At 35.5% G+C, this 21,904-nt stretch overlaps 1 long non-coding RNA gene across 1 annotated transcript in view; it reads right to left on the bottom strand.

Annotated features, from left to right (window-relative positions):
- Nucleotides 1–1,295: 1,295 nt before the first annotated feature.
- LOC118968435 (uncharacterized) overlaps nt 1,296–21,904 on the bottom strand; it is a 76,915-nt gene continuing 56,306 nt past the window's right edge. Inside the window, exons 2-4 of the long non-coding RNA XR_005056088.2 lie at nt 7,043–7,158; nt 3,910–3,955; nt 1,296–1,645 (exon numbers count right to left, since the gene is read on the bottom strand). This is a non-coding gene — a long non-coding RNA (uncharacterized lncRNA). The remainder of the gene's footprint in view (nt 1,646–3,909; nt 3,956–7,042; nt 7,159–21,904) is intronic.

The raw sequence follows: 21,904 nt of genomic DNA, 5'->3' as shown, positions 1-21,904 counted from the left end.
GGTGGGGCATAGTAAGAAATAACACGAATAGGAAATAAACAGGGTTATATAGAAAAGAGAAATAACTTAAAATGCCATTATCATAATGCTTTTACTTTACATTTTATCATATATTCTTATCTTTTATTTTCTATTCATGAGTATTTGTAAAATAGCATCATTACTTGGATCTGGTCCATTTGAAACATCAGTCTATGCATGTATTATTCTTTAGAATTGTTGAATTCTTTTTATAATCTTCTATAAGAATTAGAGTGATTTCTAACAATTTATAACAGGCCTTAGAATAAAAATTACATGGCAAATATGCTTCATAAAGTTAATATTTTAGTGCTAGAAGTATCATTATTTCTTTTTCTTTTTATTACTGCATAACTCTACTATGGTATACAGTGATTGTGTTCTTCTTGCCCAACATCATTTCCTGCTACTTAAGAAGTAGGATGTCTCTCAGAGCCTCTCTTAGGGAAATCTATTTAATCTACTCTGGGAAAAAAGTGGACCTTTATCCACCTACCAACCCCCAAAACATGGCAGACTTGTGAGCATATCTTACCATTAAGAATATTTCATCATCCTTGATAAATTAGTTCAGGGTTTAGTACATGATCTCAACCAGAGTCTCCTCATGAGTTTTTTACCATAACTATCAAAAAGATGCTCTCTTGCTTAAACTACTCTAAGTTGAATTTCTATTGCTCACAACCCAGAGTCTTGATTAATACTTTACTGAAATTTTCTCTGTACATAAAATTAATACTTAATCGAGTATTGGATATGGAATTGAGGAGAGGTAAAGAGATTGTTTTGAATGATACAAAAACCCTAGTGTAGTCCATTTTTTCCCACAGGATTTAGCATATATTTGTAAGATGACTGGAGATAAGAGCACAGTCTGTATATATAGAATTTTTCTTTTATATTGTGAGATTCAGCACTCGGCACCACAACTGTGAAACAAAAAGTATATAAAATCCTTACCTGCATGTGTATAAAAATGAAGCACATGAGTTGTGATAGATAGCTAAGACAGGAATGTTTCAAACCAAGAAATTGAATTACCATAAAAATTTTGTTGCAAGTACTAAGACGTTTATAAATCTGTAAAATTGATCACTTATTTATTTCATTTTAAAACAATCGTAAAGCTCTAAAAAATCAAAATCAGAATAGGTTAAAATATAAATAGAATAATTATGACTAATATCATTTACAATAGTAATAAATACACTGCTCTGAATTCAACAAATAAATAGCAAAAAACTTCATAAACATATTGAGTTAAGAATGACAAAACAAAAGGAATTTTCAAATCTCAGGTAATTAATAACATGAACTTATACTGGCTTGGATTTCTAACAAAAATTCAGCCCATTCTTTATTGATAGATTAAAAAATATTTTTCATTTTTCATTTTGGAAAGAGCAGTCAAATGTTGCCAGACTGGAATAGATGAGCTTCCTCAGGAAGAAATTATGGAGACTTACCACATTCTCAGAATTAATGTTTCAGAAATCAGTGAGCATAAGCCAATTTGATTAAAAAATTCTTTCTGATCAGGGGATCTTCCTCTATGACCCAATGATGCTTTCAAACACACAGCAGGTACTTCAGATTCAGGAGAGAAAACCCATTGTTTCTATTTCTGAAACATTTTTACAGAGCAAGATAAATGGTTAACTGAGAAGTAATAAGGATAATATTATCAAAACCAAAAAAGTTTTTGAATGTTCATATATATATATATATATAATCTTCAAAAAGGTTAGCAAGCTTAATATTTAATCTCATTCAGTATAATGTGTTTGTGAGGAGGCTTCAATATAAGTATGAATACCGTTTTACACATACAGAAAACAAGTCATACATGGTCTTTTTTGAATTAACCCCTTTAAGAAATAACAAATTATTCTGATGATCTGAGTAAAGAGAGGACAAAATGAATGTATATAACTAAAAGCAGCCATATTCCCTGCTCAGAATCCCCTGTACATACAGCAACAGTTTCACCCTACAATTTGGTTCAAGAAGTGTTAAATATGGTTTGGTTAAGAAACCCAGGAAGTATGGCTTCTAGAACAAAATATAAGGATTTATATAAAGAAATATAAATGAAGCAGGTATTTATGAGTTCTTCCCACTCTTAAGAGGTTCAAAAAGTCTCATTAATCTTGGGTATCTTAAAGGCTAAAACAGTTGTTCTTAAGCCCAGCTGCTTATTGAAATCATCTAGGGAATTTTATAAGGTTGTAGATTCCTAAGACTACCACCACCTCCATCCTGAGATTCTGATATGATAAATGTAATGTGGAGACCCAAGCAGTTGTACTTTTTCAGAGGTACCCAGGTAACTTGAGTGTGTAGCCAGGATTAAGAAACACTGATCTAGATAGAAATGTATTAAGTAGGATGTCAAAAGTTTTATTGAGTGAATGAATAAATGAATGAATGAATGAATGAATGAAAATAGAACAATATTGTATCTTAGAACCATTGTCTTTCTAGCTTCTTTGTTCCTAAAGATAAGTCACTTCACACAACTCTAGTTTTGACCCTTTTGCTCTCTAGTAGTACACAATTATGCAACGCAACATCATTTAACATGGTAAGACAGTAATATCTTTAAGCAATTTTTCTGCCTACCTTGACTGTACTCCTCCAATGTCACATAATTTTGTACTCAAGATGTAATAATACCATGGATAAAATCTACTTCACAACAGACATAGGAAAAGTATTGAAACTTATGTCATCTAAATGGCTTAAGAGAAATATCTCTCTATAAGGAGACTAGTAACTTCAGTTTAAGAAATTAAAGAAAATATAATTTTTAGGGGAAGAAATGTTTTTTAAAAGAAAGCCAGGTATCTTCCCTTTTAAATCATGAAATTTTTGATGACTGCAACTGTAGTTTATTTGTACAGAGTAGTCCTCTAATAAATATTTATGAAAGTTGGGATATAAAGTAAGCAAATCTTTCAAGGGAAAATCACCAGATTGTCTATAAATTGGAAAAAATAGGTATGGAAATTAAAATATGCAAAGCTTTCCCATTTGATGATTATACTATGTGTACACATGTATATACTAATTTACATAAAATTATTAAATTTTAGGAGATAAAATTATGTTAAAAAGAATCATGACCAGTAGGTTTCATCATTAGATTACAATATTTCCCTGGTACATCTTTCCTTGCTCTTTTAGATAGATGAAAAGGCATTTCAGTTTATTTTTGATCACTAAATGTGATCTCATAGAAGGCAAATAGTGAATCTATGGCATCTTACTACACTGATGGACAGTGCCTGCACTGAGATATGGGGGGGACTTGATAATATGGGTAAATGTAACCACCTTGTTTTTTCATGTGAAACCTTCATATGAGTGTACATCAATAACACCTTAATGAAAAATTTATTTTAAAATGTGATTCATAGTTTATATTGTCTTATGCATTACAAGTCACCAAAATATATCCTGATTAGTTACTTCCACCTACCTTACCTTTCCTTTAGAAACTTGGGATAATTTTTTATCTTTCCTGTCAACTGAATGTACAGAAGCTACCCAATATTGTGAAACATGTTCAGCTCCCCAGGACTGCAGCCATTCCAAGTATCACACAACATACCGAGTTGCAAATCAATGCCAGGCTAACATGTTTTTATAGTTTAGACTAAATACCTATAAAGGAATTCATGTGAATAAATAGTATGTATATATAGATATATAAAAATGTATATAATTCATATCATTTTAGTTTAAGAACTTTAAGAAACAATCAAAAAATTAAACTAGAACAATGATGATGTTTCTAGTTTATGAAATAGGAACATCACTTCCTACTGTTGAAATAAAATACAGATTCTAGATACAACTAGATGATAGGTTTGTGGAATTACTTACTTTCCTCCATTTGTAAAATCTTTACATTTCTCTTCTCAAGGAAGTCCTGCAAATATAAATGGGGGAGAAAAAGGTAAGATTTAAATTCCAAAATAAACAGCAGCAGACTCACAGAACCCAAGAATGGACTAGCAGTTACCAAAGGGAAAGGGGTTAGGGAGGCTGAGTGGGAACGGAGAGGTAAGGGGATTAAGGGACATTATAGTTAGCACATATGATATGGGGGGCACAGGGAAGGCAATATAGCACAGAGAGGACAAGTAGTGACTCTGTGGCATCTTACTATGCTGATAGACTGAGTGACTGTAACGGAGTGTGTGGTGGGGACTTGATAATAGGGGGGAGTGTAGTAAACACAATGTTGCTCATGTGGAACCTGAGCATTAGATTATATATCAATAATATCTTAATAAAAAAACAACCTTATTACCATATGGTGCCCTTTACTTCCCTCTCTTTATGTTGTAGTTTCATATATTGCTCTAGACAGAGTAACACCCCCTACTCCCACCATGCCCTAATTTTGGGAGTCTGTGAATACATTACCTTACATGGTGAAAGGGACTTTGAAGATGTGATTAAGGTTAAGAGCTTTAACCTTATCCTGGATTGTTTAGTGGGCTCAGTCTAATCACATGAATCCTTCAAAGTAGAGAACCTGCCCTGGCTGAAGTCAAAGGGATGTGACAGAAGAAGAAAGAGGGGAGATTTGAAGTGTGAGGGCAAATGACCCACTGCTGCTGCCTTTGACGATGGAGGAAAGAGGCTGATCCAAGGAATGCAGGCATCTTCTAGAAGCTAGGAACAGCCCTAAACTGACAGCAAGAAAGGAAATAGGTACTTCAGTCCTAACCACAAGGAAATGAATTTTTCCAACACCCTGAATGAACAAATGATGGATTCTCCTCTACAGCTTCCAGAAAAGAACACAGCAAACACTATGGTTTTAGCCCAGTGAAACTCATGTCAGACTTCTGATAAACAGAAATGTAAGATAAAAATTTGTATGTTTAAACTGCAAAAGTTGTAATTTTTATGCCAGCAACAGAAAACTAATACCTGTGAATCAGACCCATATACATTTTAAGCCCTATTGTACAATATTATAATTTTACTTTCAGGAAACATATCTAGTTTCAGAAAATTAAGAGGATAAAAGTAACATTCATCTTACCCATATATTTATCATTTCTGTTGTTTATTCTTAAGTTTCCATGATTTCTTCTGTTATCATTTTTCTTTAGCCAAAGGCTATATTCTGTAGCATTTCTGAATGGATTCCCTTAGTTTTCCTTTATCTGCGAATGTCTTTATTTCACTTTCATTCTTAAAGGATACTTTTTGTTTCTTAAAGAATTCTGGGTTGGCTGCTTCTGGTTTCCAGATAGCTTGCTCTCCACCCTTCTTTAGAGTGTATTTATGGTTTGCTTAATAAAGTCCTGCTGTTTAGAACTGTCCTTAAAAAAAAAATTCTGGGTTGACAGTTCTCTCACTCATCACATTAAAAAATACTGATCCCCTCTCTTATGGCCTCCATGGTTTCTAATATTTTTCTTATAACATGGGCTTTCATCAGTTTGATTATGGTGTATATAGGGAATGTTTGCTTTGAGTTTATTTTGTTCAAGTTTTACTGAGTACATTTGTGTCCATCACTAAATTTGGGATATTTTAAACCAGGAGTTCTTCAAAAATTTTCTGCATCAATCTCTTTGTTAAACTTTTTGATATTGTCTCACATATTTCTAAGCCTCACTTCATTTCTATATTGTTTTTTCCTCCATTGTACACTTTGGAAACTTTATATCAATCAGTGTTTGAATTTGCAATTCCTCTTTCATCTACACTGAGCACATCCAGGGTCTTTGTTACTCCTATTGCATTTTTTTCACTATAAAATTCCATTTGGAGAGGGTTCCATTCCAGATAGTTTATGTAGATACTCTGCTTTCAAGCAGGTAGAGTACAACTCCCTATGCTTTCAGTGTGGACTATGCATAGTGACTTCAAAAAATAAAATAAAATTCCATTTGGTCTTGCAGCTTCTATCTCTTTGCTGGGAACATCTATCTTTCCACTTATTTCAGAAGTGCTTGCCCTTACTTCATAGAGCAAAATTATAGTTGCTTTACAATATTGTCTAATTCCAACATTGCAGTCATTTCAGGGTTAGTATTTCATTGTCTTTTCCTTTAAGCAAATTAAGATTTTCCTGGTACTTTGTATGTCAAGTAATTTTAGAATGTATCCTAGACATTTTGAATATTAAGAGATTGCAAGTGCTATTAAAAACCTCCAGAGAATATTGATTTTTGTTGTTGTTGTTTGTTTTAGCAGGCAATCACCCCAGTTAGGTTCAAACCACAAGTTCCAAGTGATCATCTAGGGATTGTGGTTCCAATATCAGTTCAGTTTTCAGAGACTCTGTGAGTCACTTTGGTGTATCTTGCATGTGTACCACCCAAGGACAAGTCTGGGACCTGGACAGTGGTCTGCACCACAGTTGCATTCCCAAAGCTTTCCTATGGTGCGTTGTTTCAGTTCCATAGTGCAACCAAGTGATTAGTCTAGTACTACATACACAGATTTACAGTATCTGATTCTATCTTCTTCATAGTTTCCCTCACACTGCTGGTTTCTGGGAGCTAGCTAGAGAGCCGACGTTGGAGCCTTCTTACGTGTCACACTTCCCACGGCTGGATCTTCCTCTGGACAAAGTAGTGAGTGAAAAGGGAATAAAAATACCTATGCCCTCCAGATACATGTATTTTCCAAATGCCTCTGGTTAGAGAGAAGGATTGTCTATCAGTGTTTCAAGTATCTCTACAGGTGCTACGGTCACCACTGTTGCCAATACAGGAGCAGCTTCAGGAGAAGGGCGCCTCAGGGCCAGGGGCAGGAAGAGAAAGAAAGCAGTACGGGTACTTGCCTGTGTGTGAGTGTGCACACACACATACACATGCTTTCCATTCACAGAAGCCCACTTCCTGGTCCTCTAGCCTGGAAAACAGATTTTTCCTAGAGCTTTTACTGTGCATGCACACTGTGAAATTCCATGATTTAGACTTCCTATAATATAAGCCAGGAGATAAGGGAATGAAAAACTAAACAAAAAATAAAACGGGAAACTTACCGCTGTATTGGTTCAATTTGGGGGCTTTTGATCTCTCTCCTGAGTCTGCCTGCTTTTATTTACTTTTCAGAGTTATCAGCTAGTTGTTCCGTAAATTCTATCCAGGGATTATTTCTCTAAGGAGAAATAAAAGAGTTATTCCTTCTTAGCTGAAACTGGAAATTGCTATTTTAAAATGATATTAGCGTGGTCTACATTCTTTCACCACTTTAAGGCTCCAAATTACCAATTTCTTGTTTTCAGCTCATTTTTATTAGTGATGAACTATATTTCATCATTTGACTCCCTAGTATATATATCACACTGTTATTTTCATTTTTAATGACAAATATCTCCTTAAGACAAGTGATCCATTTTGTTTTCCAAATCTGTGTAGGAAAAACTGGATTACCAAAATTAAACAACCTCTTCTTTATAGAACTTTTCAGGTCCTTTAATATGTTCATCTGCCTTCTGAATTTCCGAAAGGACAAGATAGTACATTGCATTTTCCAAACATATTTAACCTCTGAGATTTTTTTTTTTTTTTTTTGCACAAAACTTACAATCTTCATAACAGAATTTGGGAAATAGTCTAACCATTAACGCTAACTCTTTGTATCTTACATTACTCATGTTATACACTGCAACTTCTTTTCCTTCTATACATATTAAGTGCTATTCTAGGACCTCTGTGGGGTATACCTTTTGTTGATTTTAAAGCACTATTTCACACCTTTGCTAAAATAACTCTGCTTTTAACAACATTAAACATATGTGGTCATCTAACATTGCCAAGTATCCTGAAAACAATTTCAAGAAAGAATTTGTAAAATGGCTTAATTTTAAACAGAGCCTATGAGTGCTGTAACTAACCCAGAGATAGGCAGGTACATTTACTAAGCCTCAGAGTAATAAAAGGGAATTTTAAGTTAGAAAGGGGAAAGATTGGAGCATGATAGGATTGCTTTTTATCTTCTTGAGTGAAATACTAATGAAAAAATTGGTGACTGATGAGACAAGATAACACATGAGAAAATATTTGACCCTAAGGATAAAACTAAGTTATAATTTTAACTTGTAAAGGACACTGTATATCAAATAATACACCATGTGTTTATAGTGGAAATTTGTGGTTATTTCCAGAGTATCTATTCTCCTTTTCCTGAGAACCACTGATAAAGGTTTGAGAATTTCTGTGATTCTAAGTGGGAAAAAATATACCAAGTTAATGCTTATATTCCATATGCCTCAACCCGAGGACTTAAGATAGCTCAATCATACTGAATTTCAGGATTCCTTCCGGAAGTGCTTGATCAAAAGTGATCTCTTTGCTTTGGACAGTATCTGATACAGATGTGAGGCAGTGAAACAAATGTAGTTATTTTTCTCCTGTAAGTAGATAAAACTAACAGGAAAATAATCAGAGAAACATAGCCAATCTGTGACCCAATCATGCCTAAAATTTATGTCACCTTTAGATTTTTTTCAATAAAGCAAAGTTATATTCATTATATATTGCAGCATGACAAATTAGCCTAAAATTTACTGGCTTAAAAATGACAATATTTATTATCTCATGTTTCTATAGGTCAGGAATTCAGACAGGACACTCTGAGATGGCTTAGGTCAGCCTTGAAGGCTGGAAAGCTGTGGGCTAGAGCCATTTGAAGCTCATTTACTCATACATTTGGAAATGGATGCTGGCTATCAGCTGGGGAACTAGTTTGTGTTGTTAGCTGGAACACCTACACATGACCTCCCCATGTGGGATGGGTTTCCTCCCACCATGGGATCTAGGTGTCAAAAAAAGTACATAGATAGCAGATACAGAGACAGAGATAGAAAGACAAAGACAGACAGAAACAGAGACAGAAGCTATGTTACCCTTCATAATCTAACCTCAAAATTCAGACAAAATTGTTTCTGTTTCATTCTGTTGGCTGAGTCTCTCACAGATGTGTACAGAGAGAACATAAACCTTCATCTCTCTATGGAGGTGTGTCAATATCACATTATAAAAAGAGCACTTGATGCAGAGCATGTATTTGTGGGTCAACTTTGGAAAAAATAGGCTACCACACAAACCAAGAGTATACATTTATTGTGCAAGCCAACTTAGTTTAAATTGTTCTTTTGCACCCAACTCACATCACACTTACATATGTTATTTCATTTAAAGTGAACAACATCTATAGAAAGGAAGTACTTTTAGTACCTGTGTTAGAGTTCTCCAGAGAAACAGAACTAATAAGAAAGACAGATAACAGATGAAAAATAGATAAATAGACAGATAGATAGATAGATAGATAGATAGATAGATAGATAGATAGATAGATAGATAGATAGATAGATAGATAGATATAGATAGATAGATAGATAATTTTAAGAATTTGGCTCATGTGATTGTGGGAGTTGACAAGTCTACAACTGGTAGAATAGGGTGATAGGCTGGAAACTCCGGCAAGAGTAATGTAGTCTTTAGCTTGAAATCTTTAGGGTAGGTTAGCAGGCTGGAAACTCAGAAAGGATTTCTATGTTACAGCCTTAAAACAGAAATCTTTCTTTTCTCAGAAACTTTGGTTTCAGCCCTCAGCTGATTTGATGAGGCCTATCCCACTATCAAGGGTAATCTCCTTTCCTTACAGTTAACTGATTATACATGTTAATCACACATACAAAATATATTCACAACAACATCTAGACTAGTGTTTGACCAAACAACTGGGTACCATAGCCTAGCCAAGTTGACACATAAAATTTAACTGTTATAGTCATCCTTTTACAGTGTAAATCCCAAACACATCTCCTTAAACCATCCTTAATCACCAAATAAAGACAATAGCAAAGTCACACTTTCTCCTCACCTGTTACCACTACCATGTTTACCATTGAGAAAGCACTATCCCTTTCCCTTGGGATATAACTCCTTGGGTAATATTCAGCTTGATATCCTATAACTTAAATACCATGATGTAAAGTTAACAACTTAAATACTACAATACAAAATTAATACATCTAATGTTATGTGATAGAGCAAGAGAAGGAAAAAAATACAGTTGCTTACTAATACACAAACATACTCATAACAAAATTAGGAAGAAATGCTAGTAACGATACAGTCCTCATTTCTGCAGCTGGCCATGTGATCATAGGCACTACTCATAACTACTTTCTTCTATCTATTTCATATTCCCTTTGCCCTTAGCAATTACTTCTCCTGGTTGTGATTCATTGCCTGGTCATGTAACCCAAACCTTCATTTCTGAAAGGTCTGGGCTGTTAGTAGCCCTACCTGAATTGAGTTGCGGTAGTTTTTTGTTAATCGAATCACAAGGCATGGTACTACTAAGAAGAGCCCTAAGGGATCTCCTGCATTCCAGACATGCTAATCCTTCCCTGTATTCTGTAGTAGCTGTCTAATTTACCTTTGATAATCAGAATCAATTATCCCAGCCAGCACAGTAACTCCTTCATTTATTTATTTGTCGATTCAGAGACATGAGCCCAGAGTGACCAAGTGGCAGTCTCAGTCTCCACTTCAGTAGTCTCATTGTGTTCCCCAGTAGAGGCACTCCTCTTTCTCGAACTAATACCTCTAGGCCAGCAGAACAAAAGATCCAGGGGATAGAGGTGAGTGGTGCCTCTCTCATTTCTACCCCTTGATTTCTCAGCCCACGACTCCTGGCTATGGGAGACACAGTACCATATACTGAATTACTGAATGTTGATTCAGAGCATCTACAACACCCATTTCAAAAATATCTTAAGATTGGGAATCATATTACTTAAGAGTCTTATCCAGGGTTATTCAACTAATAAATAGGAGAGAGAACATTTAAAGTCAAGCTATCTGACATCAATGTATATTCCATAATAATTCAGTATGGTTTATTGAATTTGAGAGTTCCTGAAAGGCTTTCAGCATCATGCCTATATCCAGATTTGATACTGCTTACTCAGTGAAATGCTTGACAGTTTGGAAAGTTCTCCATTTACCTCTTTAGATCCACTTCCACCTTTCTGTACCCAACTCCATACTCTGTTCTCTGCACACTGACTTCATGGACTGCATCAAATAGACTTGCCCTCTGTCTGGTTGTGTATGGCCAGAAGATTTAATGGTGGGAAAAAAGATAAGCCAGGGTATTTATTCTTTAGCTCTTTGACTGATGCTCTGCCATGTGTGAATAGCTGCTTTTCTTTGACATTTCCTGGACTATACCTCTCCTATGCTAGAGCTCTCACTGAGTCCTGGTAACTCTTTCTTTCCTTTTACCTCTCCAGCAACTGCTGAGGTTGACTCTGAAGCCTAATATGGCACTATTCACTGGAGAACCAGCCAGACACATTGGACATCTTCTTTTTATTTATTTTTTTGCTTATTTTACCTTATTAACAAAGGTCAAAATGTAGACAAAATTTAACTTATCTGATGGTGTGTACATGTTTCCACTAGTTCCTTGTTGTAGACTATAAATTCAGAAAAACAAAAAATTCTCAATATAAAAATAAGGTAGAAATTAAGATTTTCTTAGCTTTTCTTTTAACTAAATTTACTAACTTCTTCAGAATTTCTCTTTAAAAAATTTTAAATTGAAGTACATGGAATAAAATGCATGAATCTTAGTATACAGCTCAATGGATTTTGACAGGTATATACACTCATATAACCATCATTCAGATTAAGCTATCAAAGTTTCTCACTAATTTTTTCCTCTTCACATATTTTGCCCACCTATTTCCCCAAGTTCCCTTCTGAATAGCTGTTACCAGTTTGTTCTAGCTATGAATCTATTTCCATTTTGACTTTTTTTTAGATTCCACATATAAGTGAAGTCATATGGTATTTGTCTTTCTCTATGGAACTTACTTCAATTAGCATAATACCCTCTATGTACACCTGTTTTCCCAAATGGCAAAATTTCATTCTTTTTTTGGCTGAGTAATATTCCACTGTATATATGTACTACATTTTTTTTTGGATCCATTCATGATGGATACTTCAGTTGCTTCCATATCTTGGCTATTTTAAATAATGCTGCAGTAAACGTAAGAGTGCATGTATCTTTTTGAATTCATGATTGTTTTCTGTGGGTAAATATCCAGAAGTAGAATTGCTGGGTCACTTGGTATTTCTATTTTTGGCTTTTTGAGAAACCTCCATACTTCTTAACATAGTGACTACAACAAAAGTTTTATAATTTTTTTAAACTTAAAAAAAAATTGCAATCCCACCAGCAGTGTCTAGGGGTTCCCTTTTCTCCACATCCTCACCAACAGTTGTTATTTCTTGTCCTGCTGGTATTAGCCACACTGACCAGTGTGAGGTGGTATCTCATTGTGTTTCTGGTTTGCATTCCCCTGGTGATTGCTGATGTTGAGTATCTTTTCATGTGTCTGTTGGCAATCCATATGTCTTCTTTGGAAAAATGTTTATTCAGTTCTTATGCCTGTTTTTTAAGTCAGATTATTTGGTTTTTATGGTGTTCAGTTTTATGATTTCTTTATATATTTTGAATATGAACCTCTTATCTGACATATTATTTGTAAATATTTAGGTTGCCTTTCATTTTTCTGATGGTTACCTGTGCAGAAGTTTTGTAGTTTGATATAGTAGTCCCACTATTTTTTCATTGGAGGAATAGATACATTAAATATGTGTCTTAGCACTATCTTTGATAATTTTGCCAGCTTCACTATCTATGGACTTGTACAGTGCCTTCCCCTGCATAATGGCATTCCACACAACACCAGCTCTGGCAAAGCAACTTAATTTATCTTAAAAGAATTGTAGAAATGGGCTATGCCCATATTGCCATGTGTCATACCACTAAAAAATAACTGGCTTAAAAAGTAGTCAAATGGCATCATTGTGATATACATCTGAAGGTTTATTTGATACATATCTCAGATACCATCCTATGAGGTTTCTGAGACATTTTTTTCAGGACATTTAATCAGTATCCAGTATGGGTGTTGCCATAACTGTAGTCAAAAGTAACTAGAAGATAGAAATGAGAAGATCCCTTCTTACCATTATATCAAATTATTCACTTAAGAAATATATGCGTCTGGTACCTGAAACAGGAACTTGGTGAATCTGGTGGTCATTATGTTAACAGAGGCATTGTTCCACTAGGGAACACAGTTATGGTTATCTTAATGTGAGGTGAGACTGGGAGCTGGTTATTTTGTTCTCCTCATTAAACCAACAGGGAAAGAAAGATGTCAGCTTACTGACTGAATGATTGAACTCAATTACCAAGTAGAAACTGGTTTGCTGCTTCCCAATAGGGCAAGGAAGACTGTGATTGGAACTTAGGGATTCACTTGGCACCTTTTGGTACTTCCTTACCCAAAAGCCCTGGTCCATAGAAAACAATATAATAAAGACAGAACCAGTAATTATTCAGATCCTGGGATTTGTGAAACTCAGAATGGTAAATACCTCAGTCAAAGTGCTGATAGATAGTAAGGGGATTGTATTACTTGATATGAAGCACACTAGTGATGGTTAATGATTTATTTTTCTGGGGAAAATGTAACTGAATTAACATCACCCTACCCCATGTAGGGATGCAAGATTTTCATTCAGACTAAGCATCAAGAGCGGATGCTGAGGGACAAAAGAGGCAGTGAGTGATGACTATTCTGCCACGCCCAGCTCACCTCTCTCCTTCCTGGCCCTTCTCTGTGCTCTGGGAATCTCCCTTGCTTGTGGCTCTGGCTGGGGTTCACAGGGGAAGGCATCAGAAGAATAGAAGGCAGGAGGAGAGACATCAGCAGAGGTGTTTCCTCTTCCAGAGACCAAGCTCTCGTCAGGCTGCCCACACCTCAGTTCTGATAATCACTGCCTCCCCTTGTCCTTCAGGCTGAGGGGAGGTAATATCTTCCCGCTGTTGCTAGCAACAAGGTTCTTCACTATTTATGTTAGTTTCCCTTAATCCTGTCTACAAATGTAAACAGTGCTTTCACTAAACTCTCTTCAATCACCCTTTTGAGGGTGCTGTTTCCCAAAGGAACAATGTTCCAGGAAGTGACCTGCTATATTCTAACAAGGCTTATCCTCATATTTAAACAATTAACCTATTTCCCCCTATTCCACACCTAAAGGTGCTTAGTTACATGAACATGGTTAGATGGTTCCTGCCCCAATATCCTTGAGTTTGGCTAGCTCTGCAAAAGATGAAAATTGGCGATACATAGCATCGTCACTACTTCAGGGATCAAAGAGTTCCTAATCCCTCTCAATTAACCATGTTTTCAAAAACCAGCAAGCAAATTCAAAAGAGTTGCAATTAAAAATGAAAGTAGTTCAATTGAAAGGGAAACCTTAGGTCATCATGCTTATAAATTAGAAGGATTAAAAGCTTGAATTTGTAATTCAGAAAGAACCACATACTGAAAATTTGCAACTTTTACTGAATTTAAAACAACAAATATCTAAATAGAGTTGCAACTTAAATTGATAACATAAGCAGAGGAAGTTGAAAAATTGTTAATAGTTTGAGGCTAATAAAATAATTTTCAGAGAGAATTACTCTAGCACTGTAGCTTAATGTTCTAAGCAAACACCCATGTAGCATATACATGCCACGATACAAGGCACCATGTAGGACCTCCCCTGCCCCTCCCTATTCTACAACTGCTAACAGAATGGTATCAGCATAGAGGACACAGATGAAACTGAATAAAAGGGTCTCTCTGGAAATAAGCTACATTTTTTAAATGATACATCATCTGTCTGAACATGGGAGTGCCTTGAGACCTTAGTGGTTTGCTCTACCTCCCACCCAAAGCTAAAAACAGTAAAGAAAACCTGAGGATTTTCACTAACTGCATCAAGTCATAGGTTTATGTCATTCAATTCTACAGAAGATTTGAGTTGAGCACCAACATGATGATGAAGCATTTATGGGACAAATTAAGGAATGAGCATGCAGAACAAACATTCCTCTTTCAGATAATCAAGTGGAAAAACATAATTTGTATTTTAGCGTTTTCATTCTTAGGTCAAACACTTACTGTCTAGCAGAAGGTGGACCTTATCAACAGCTTATATCATTAAGAAATGGGAATCCCTCTAAATAAGTTCTTTAAAAAAGAATCAAGGAAAGACCATTCATGGAACCAGGTATATTCACATATGAAGGAATAAGTTTAAACTTCCTCAGGTTCATGCCATGTTGAGTTCCTAAGCCTCATAAGTAAAAGGTGACCAACATGAAGTTAAGAAGGTATAGCTGCTAATTTTCACTTCTCTTGGTTGTAATGTTTATATAGATGCATATATGTATAATATGGAAGATAATCCATAGCAGAAGGTCTGGTCCCAGGCCCTCTTCCTCTGTCTACCTTCTACATTATTTTCTTAGCAAGTACACTTAAAGGGACCATCAATGAAAATCTTTAATGAGGAAAACATTGACACAAAAAGTCAAAGATGAAGACTACAAAATGAGAGTTTGGCAGTCCTATCCCTTTCATTTGATAATGGAATGAAAGTTGTTTATAAATACTATGCTTTAATTATAGAAATAACATATGAATTGCAGGGAAACCATACCTAGTCATGTATGTCCATATATGAATCTTCTCATAACTTTGTTTCTATTCTATTAATAAAAAGGGAAACCTCATGCGAGGCTTAAGGAAATTTTCTAAACTACAATCCTGCTAGTGACTAAGAAATAAAATATTCCAACTTCTGGCATATATCTATTCTATGGAATAAGGTTTCTAGGATTAAGGTGCCCTGATTCATCTTGGCAATTCTTGCAGAATAGAGTCTTTTCTCCACATTTTTATAGGTCTTTTCTTTTAGTCAGTCATGTACTCATGTGAATATTTAGAGAATTTTTCTACTAGAATTTTTATTTTTGTAGAGACTGGAAACATATGATTGAAGTCACTAAGATTAGAGAGACATTCTAGAGGGAGAGGATGATACATATTGTTTGTGGGGAGAAAATTTATTAGTGTTTCTTCTAAACGCTTTCCAAAGAACTTATCACAGCTTCATAGCAGGCTTTATTTAGTCCCTTAGCCATTTCAAATGGAATTTAAGAAGCATACAATAGAGCTGAGACTATGACTGTGAATAAGCATCAACACTGGCTAAATACTTCTAAAAAACATTATTAATAGCATCATACACATTTAGCCTTTCACTTTTCAAGGATATGATAGAAAACAGAAAGTAATTGAGGAAATGTCTATACATTGGCAAATACAATAACTAAAAAATTAATCCCTGGATACTTTAAAATAACCAAATTGTAGCCAGCATAAAGACAGAGATAAAATTCTGCATGCTTGACTTTCTAAATTTTCATCAAATAATAAAATTTGGAAACAAAACCTTATTTGTTTGTTTTATTGGAAATGACCTTATATTTACACCAACTCCTTCATTTAAAGATAATGAAAATGAGCCAGAGATGTGAGGTAAAACCTAGATATGTTGCTAACCTCTCTATGTACCTAGGCAGCTTCTTAAGTCAATTATAGTGCTCAGGATGTCCATGGCATCAAAACAAGCCAATTACTCAGAAGAAGGACATGTTGTTTCCTTCTTCTTCATCATCTTCTTTTTTTTTTGTATGTGGACTAGTTGGAATATCCCTAGGCATCTTCATCAGAGAAGAGGCAATACCAAGAAGCTTGGATTGGGTAAGGTCACAACCCAGTAAAAATGTTACACTCACCATTCTTCACTGTTGCTACAAGTAGAGCCATCAACAGTTGCACAGGATTAGAATATCAAAATCCTGGGCTGTGTCAGTGAATAGGATAAGTGTTACATGAGATGAAACAAAGACCATTCTTTTTGTGAACTCTGAAGATAACTACTGATGATAACTACAAATACAGCCTCTGTATTTGATATGACCCAGTGGTTAAAAAAAAAACTTTTAAACAGTTTGAAGGAAAGTCTTGTTTTAATCAGCTGAAATAATGTTCATAGACAAATGTCAGAGTATAAGAAAAAATCTGAGAATTGAAGCATTTCATCAATTCTTCCTATAGTGCTTCATACCTCTTTCAACTAAATCCTCAAACTCTTCAACAGAAAGTTTGACTTTTGGATTAAATTTCAATTGTGTGTATCATAGAATTCTGTAAATTCTATGTAATTCCTCAAGTGTTCTGTGAATACCTTCTTTGTGCCAAGTATTGTTCCAGGGTCTGGAATATTGGAAAAACACTTGGCTATGATGATCTTGTAGTATGTTTACCTGTGCTGCGCATTTGGAATGAATTTATCAGAATTCTGCGGCAAGAAAATGAAAAGAACAAATCATAGCTGACAGTAGTAAAACATGCCTGATCTTTGATTGATTAGACTCAGTCATACACAACAGAGGCTTTCCTTCAGTGTTCACTATGAGAACATCAATAAAAATGTAACACAGGAATGGTCAGCTCTAGCCTGTTGGCAAAATACAAAGAAAATGTAGGTAATTCTTCTGCAGGTGCCACCAGCTGCCGTTAGTCTTCTTCTTCCAGGGCAAGCATTACATTTATGTCCACTTCTTGGTGTTTGGTGATATTCTTTGTAGTTTATATGTGTTCTTCATAAGGCCTGGATTCATGTTTGGGGGAACACATCTTACCCACACTGTGTAAGTCCAGTGATTGGGATTTCTCATGATTCTCTTCTTCCTCACTGCATCCTTCATTTTCTACCCAATACCTTCTAGTGCAGCTTGTAACAAACTTAACATCAGAATCCCCAGAGAGCTTGTAGAAACAGACTTCAGGGCTCTATCCAGAAATTCTAATTCCTTAGGTCTGGGATGAGGCCTTTTCTACAGGTAGTTCCAGTGCCTTGGAACTTGAGTGGCAGCTGCTCCCGTGGCTTGTAACTGCAGGTGTGCCCTGCAGAGGTACAGCATCACCGTCACATCCAAGTTTTTTAGAATTACAGAACATGATCCAAAGAATGCTTTCCTCAAACAGTACCATGAGGTGAAATTACACACCCAGTGGGGTGAAATCTGTCGTTACTGGAGAATACACAACAAAGACTCTTTAGGACTCTGGGACCTGTGCTCAGTTTGTTTGCCTCTGTTAGGCCTCTATGGAAGCCTTCTTGTTGGCTTCATTGCATGGTGCCAGCTGCAGAAATCCCAAGAACAGCAAGAGAAGAAACTGTCCTACTCTGTAACAGCTCCCTCACTTAGAAACTCCCAACTTTTCCCCAGTCCCCAATTCTAATTTTATTATCTCAATATTAAACAACTTTAATTTTTCAACAGAGTTTTTGCTGATAAGGACTGTTTATCACTTTCTGACCTGACCAAGAGTTGCTTAAGAAGTAAGTCAACTATCTCAATTAGGAGAATGGAATCTTTTACAGACATTAAGCATTATGTTTGCAAGGAGTTTTTGATAATATCAAAAATACACCATCAATGAAACAACTTACGAAGAAAGTAACTAAAAAGTTAGCAGTAGCTACCTATAGATGGCAAGGAGTATAATTTATTGTTTGGACAACTTTTCAAAATGTACATATTATTTTTAAAGTGAAATATGTTTTATTTTCAAGGTTTACTATGCATTTTTAAGTAACAACAAAGGATTTTCCAATTAATAAAATGTTGGCCACACTGTGAAAGAAATAGTGAAAGATGCTGATAATGGCTCTGCCTTATAACCCATCTCCTTCTGACTTTCCACCATTCTTCCCATGCTTCACTCATTCTTCTTCTCTGCACATTATTTCACTCACAACCCTCTGCCATTTCCAATTATTTCCCATTGTTGATAAGCTAATTCTGTGGTTTTAGTTTTTGTTCTGTTTTCCAAGTCATAACCAGTATCACACTTTCCTAATGTTAATATCAGAGTCAATCTTGCATTATTTTTAAGTTATTTTTCAGTAATACATTCAAGAAACATTTTAATGAATGGTAAATTTTATGAGTAATGGGAAATACTCTTCTATTTATAAAAATTATATCCTCCCCTAAATTGTCTCTGTTCCCTGGTTCTGGAATTGTTGTAAAGGGGATATTGGCCCTATTGAGTCATCATCCTCAATAGCACTGCACTTTTCTTTTATATTTTCCATTTCTTTGGCATCTTCATGTGTGTTATGGGAGATTTTCTGTATTTTAACTTCCAGATCAATATTTTATCATTAGCCCTAAGCAGTCAATTATTTCATCTGTTCATTAATTTTATCTTTAATTTTGATAATCATATTTTAATTCAAAGATGTCACATTGTTTTCTCCTTTTTCAAAGCATTCTTTTTCAGTTTTCCTAGTAAAACATGTTCTCAAATCTCATATCATTTTAAGTTCCCTCCTGGCCTCTCCAGGAGTAGTAGTTTATCTTGAACACTCTCATTCGTGCTATGACTATTCCGAAAGTGTTTGTTCATATTGCTGCCATACGGGCTATTAATTAACACATATAGGTGGCACAGGTTTCATTTATAGGTGTGTAAGTCTTTTTCCCCAACAGGACTCCCTCAGAAATGGTAAAGCTAAAAGCGACAGATTTCCCTCTTGAGCAACTTGTCAAGTGGCTGTTCATGTCTCCGGTGCTTTGGATTATTATTTCCTCGGTTGTTTTCCCTATAGGCTCTGTTTTCTGTCTTCCAAGATTTCTGCTCTCCTGTTGCTTCCTTTCTTGTTTTTCAACAGTTTGGGTTTTATTCTTCTCCTTAATGTATATATTTTCTCCCATTTCAATAGGACTTTGAAAGGATGTAAGACAAATGAATGTCCTCAAACTCACATCTTTCTAATTCCGTGTACCTTTACTCAGTTACTTCCTCTGTTTTGTGTTTTATTTATATATGTGTGTGTGTGATCTGGCATATCATAAATTCCTTGACTCATCTCACTCATTATATGTTAATCACAATACCCAACAGAACACCTACAAAAAATTTCTACTAACAGAATACTGATTGCCATGTACTCCCAATTCCATCTTTAAAATCCTTTTATATTTGGTTCTTTCATTTTATCCTTTTGAAATCTTCAAACATTGACCACCTATTTCTTGAGACATGTAAACAGTCTCTAACTGTTCCCATAACTTTTATTCACTCCTTTCTCCAGTCCCTCTTATGTGCTGCTGCCCAGGTTAATAATCCTGAAAGTCAACACTGACCATAGCATTTCTTTGCTCCAAAGTCTCCATGACCTATGATGTTAATTCCAAAAATTTAGCCTAATATCCAAAGTTGTCCATCATCCAAGTCCAACAAACTTTTCTAACTTAAGTTCTTAAGATTACCCTTTAGGCTATCTGACTAACAAAGAAAGTACTTTCTTTTAAACATGTTCTACCCATCCTGCTTTACCCATTTTCATATGTCCAGATCCTGCCCAGCTTTGAGGTGAAGCTCATATGCCACTGCCACCATGAAACTTTTTCTAATCTCTCCAGTAATCTTCCCTTTCTCTGTACCTGTATAGCTTCTTATCAGTATTATTGCTGTAAAACTTCTTCCTTTTTTTCTGAATTTTAAAAATGTATATGTCCCAAAGCCCCTCTCAGACAACAAGTTTTCTTGTAAAGAAAATCTGAGTCTGAGTCATTATTTGTACCTATCATACCAGCTAACACAGGAACTTACAAGGTTAAAAAATAATTTTTAACTAAAAAACAATAAAATTGGATATCAGTTATACACATTAATAGAATAGCTCAGCTAGAAATTATTAAAATCCAGGTAATCCAAACTTTATTAATAGTCATTGGCCTCCAATTCATTCACTATTCACCTTCCATAAATTATACATATTAGAAACAAAAAGAAAAAAAGAGAAAAAAAGCTAGAAGGGAAATTAAAGAGGCTAATTTATGAACTGATCTTTAAAATAATAAAATAAAATGTACTTCTATTTACACATAGTAGAATCCTAGGTGACACAAGCTTTCATTATTCACAGTTAGACCTCTGGTTATTCTTGAGGGTTTTTTTTCTCTCTTCACAAATATAAGCAATCAAAATGTATAACACAAAATGAAATTTCACTCAGTCATTGACATTACCAAAGAAATATACTATGAGAGTTTTCAGTATCCCTGGCAGATACTGCTCAATAATTATTGACTCTGAATAAAAATTCTTGAGCAAATGCTCATCACTATGAAAAAAACAACATATTAAAAACCATGCTTGAACCAATGTTACAGTTATTAGATTCCACCAGCAATAGGCTCTTGATGCCATCGATGTGAGCCCAAGATAGCAACACAGGAGCCTCCATGAGCTCCTCCCGTGGATATGCTGAATCTACACCTACACGTGCAGCAGTTCTCTCTGAAAGAAATCCAGACACTAGCTGAGTAACTCCTACACACTGGATGAATGAGGAAATACCCATACCACCTACAATGCAATGGGTAGGACAAACTGTGATACTCATGCTAAACTCTAGCCTTGGCACAGTTCCATTGGGAGGAATTCCAGCTTCTTCTGAGAAGTGAAAATCTTGTGCCCTACATCCAGTGCCCCAACTTGTAAGACTCCCCCAAAAAGCTAGCTCTGAAAGTCAATGGTTCTTGCATCCACAAGATCCACAAGACTACAGCAATGTAGTTCTTAAGGGGCTGTAAGGAGTCACAGTGGCTTTCTCCCTGGGGTTCAGCGCAGAGGGAGCAGACTGAAAACCAATCTCCCAGTCTTTGCCTCAATGAGGATTATTTTCATACTTTAAAAACTGCTGTCTGAGGGTCAGTCTTCTAATGTAGTGTGCATTTAGGGGCAGATTATGATCCTCACCAGAGACCAGGGAAGTCTCTGGACACCTCCCCATCTTCTCTCTCTAGCCTACTCCAAATTATCAGTGTATCTTTAAAAAGAGCATACACTAATGCCGGCACTCCAACTCTTGTGGGTGTAGACTGA

The sequence above is a fragment of the Manis javanica genome, chromosome 3, assembly GCF_040802235.1.
Source record: "Manis javanica isolate MJ-LG chromosome 3, MJ_LKY, whole genome shotgun sequence".
Taxonomy (NCBI): domain Eukaryota; kingdom Metazoa; phylum Chordata; class Mammalia; order Pholidota; family Manidae; genus Manis; species Manis javanica.
The sequence above is the reverse complement of the archived record's forward strand: the minus strand, read 5'-3'. Positions and strand labels throughout refer to the sequence as shown.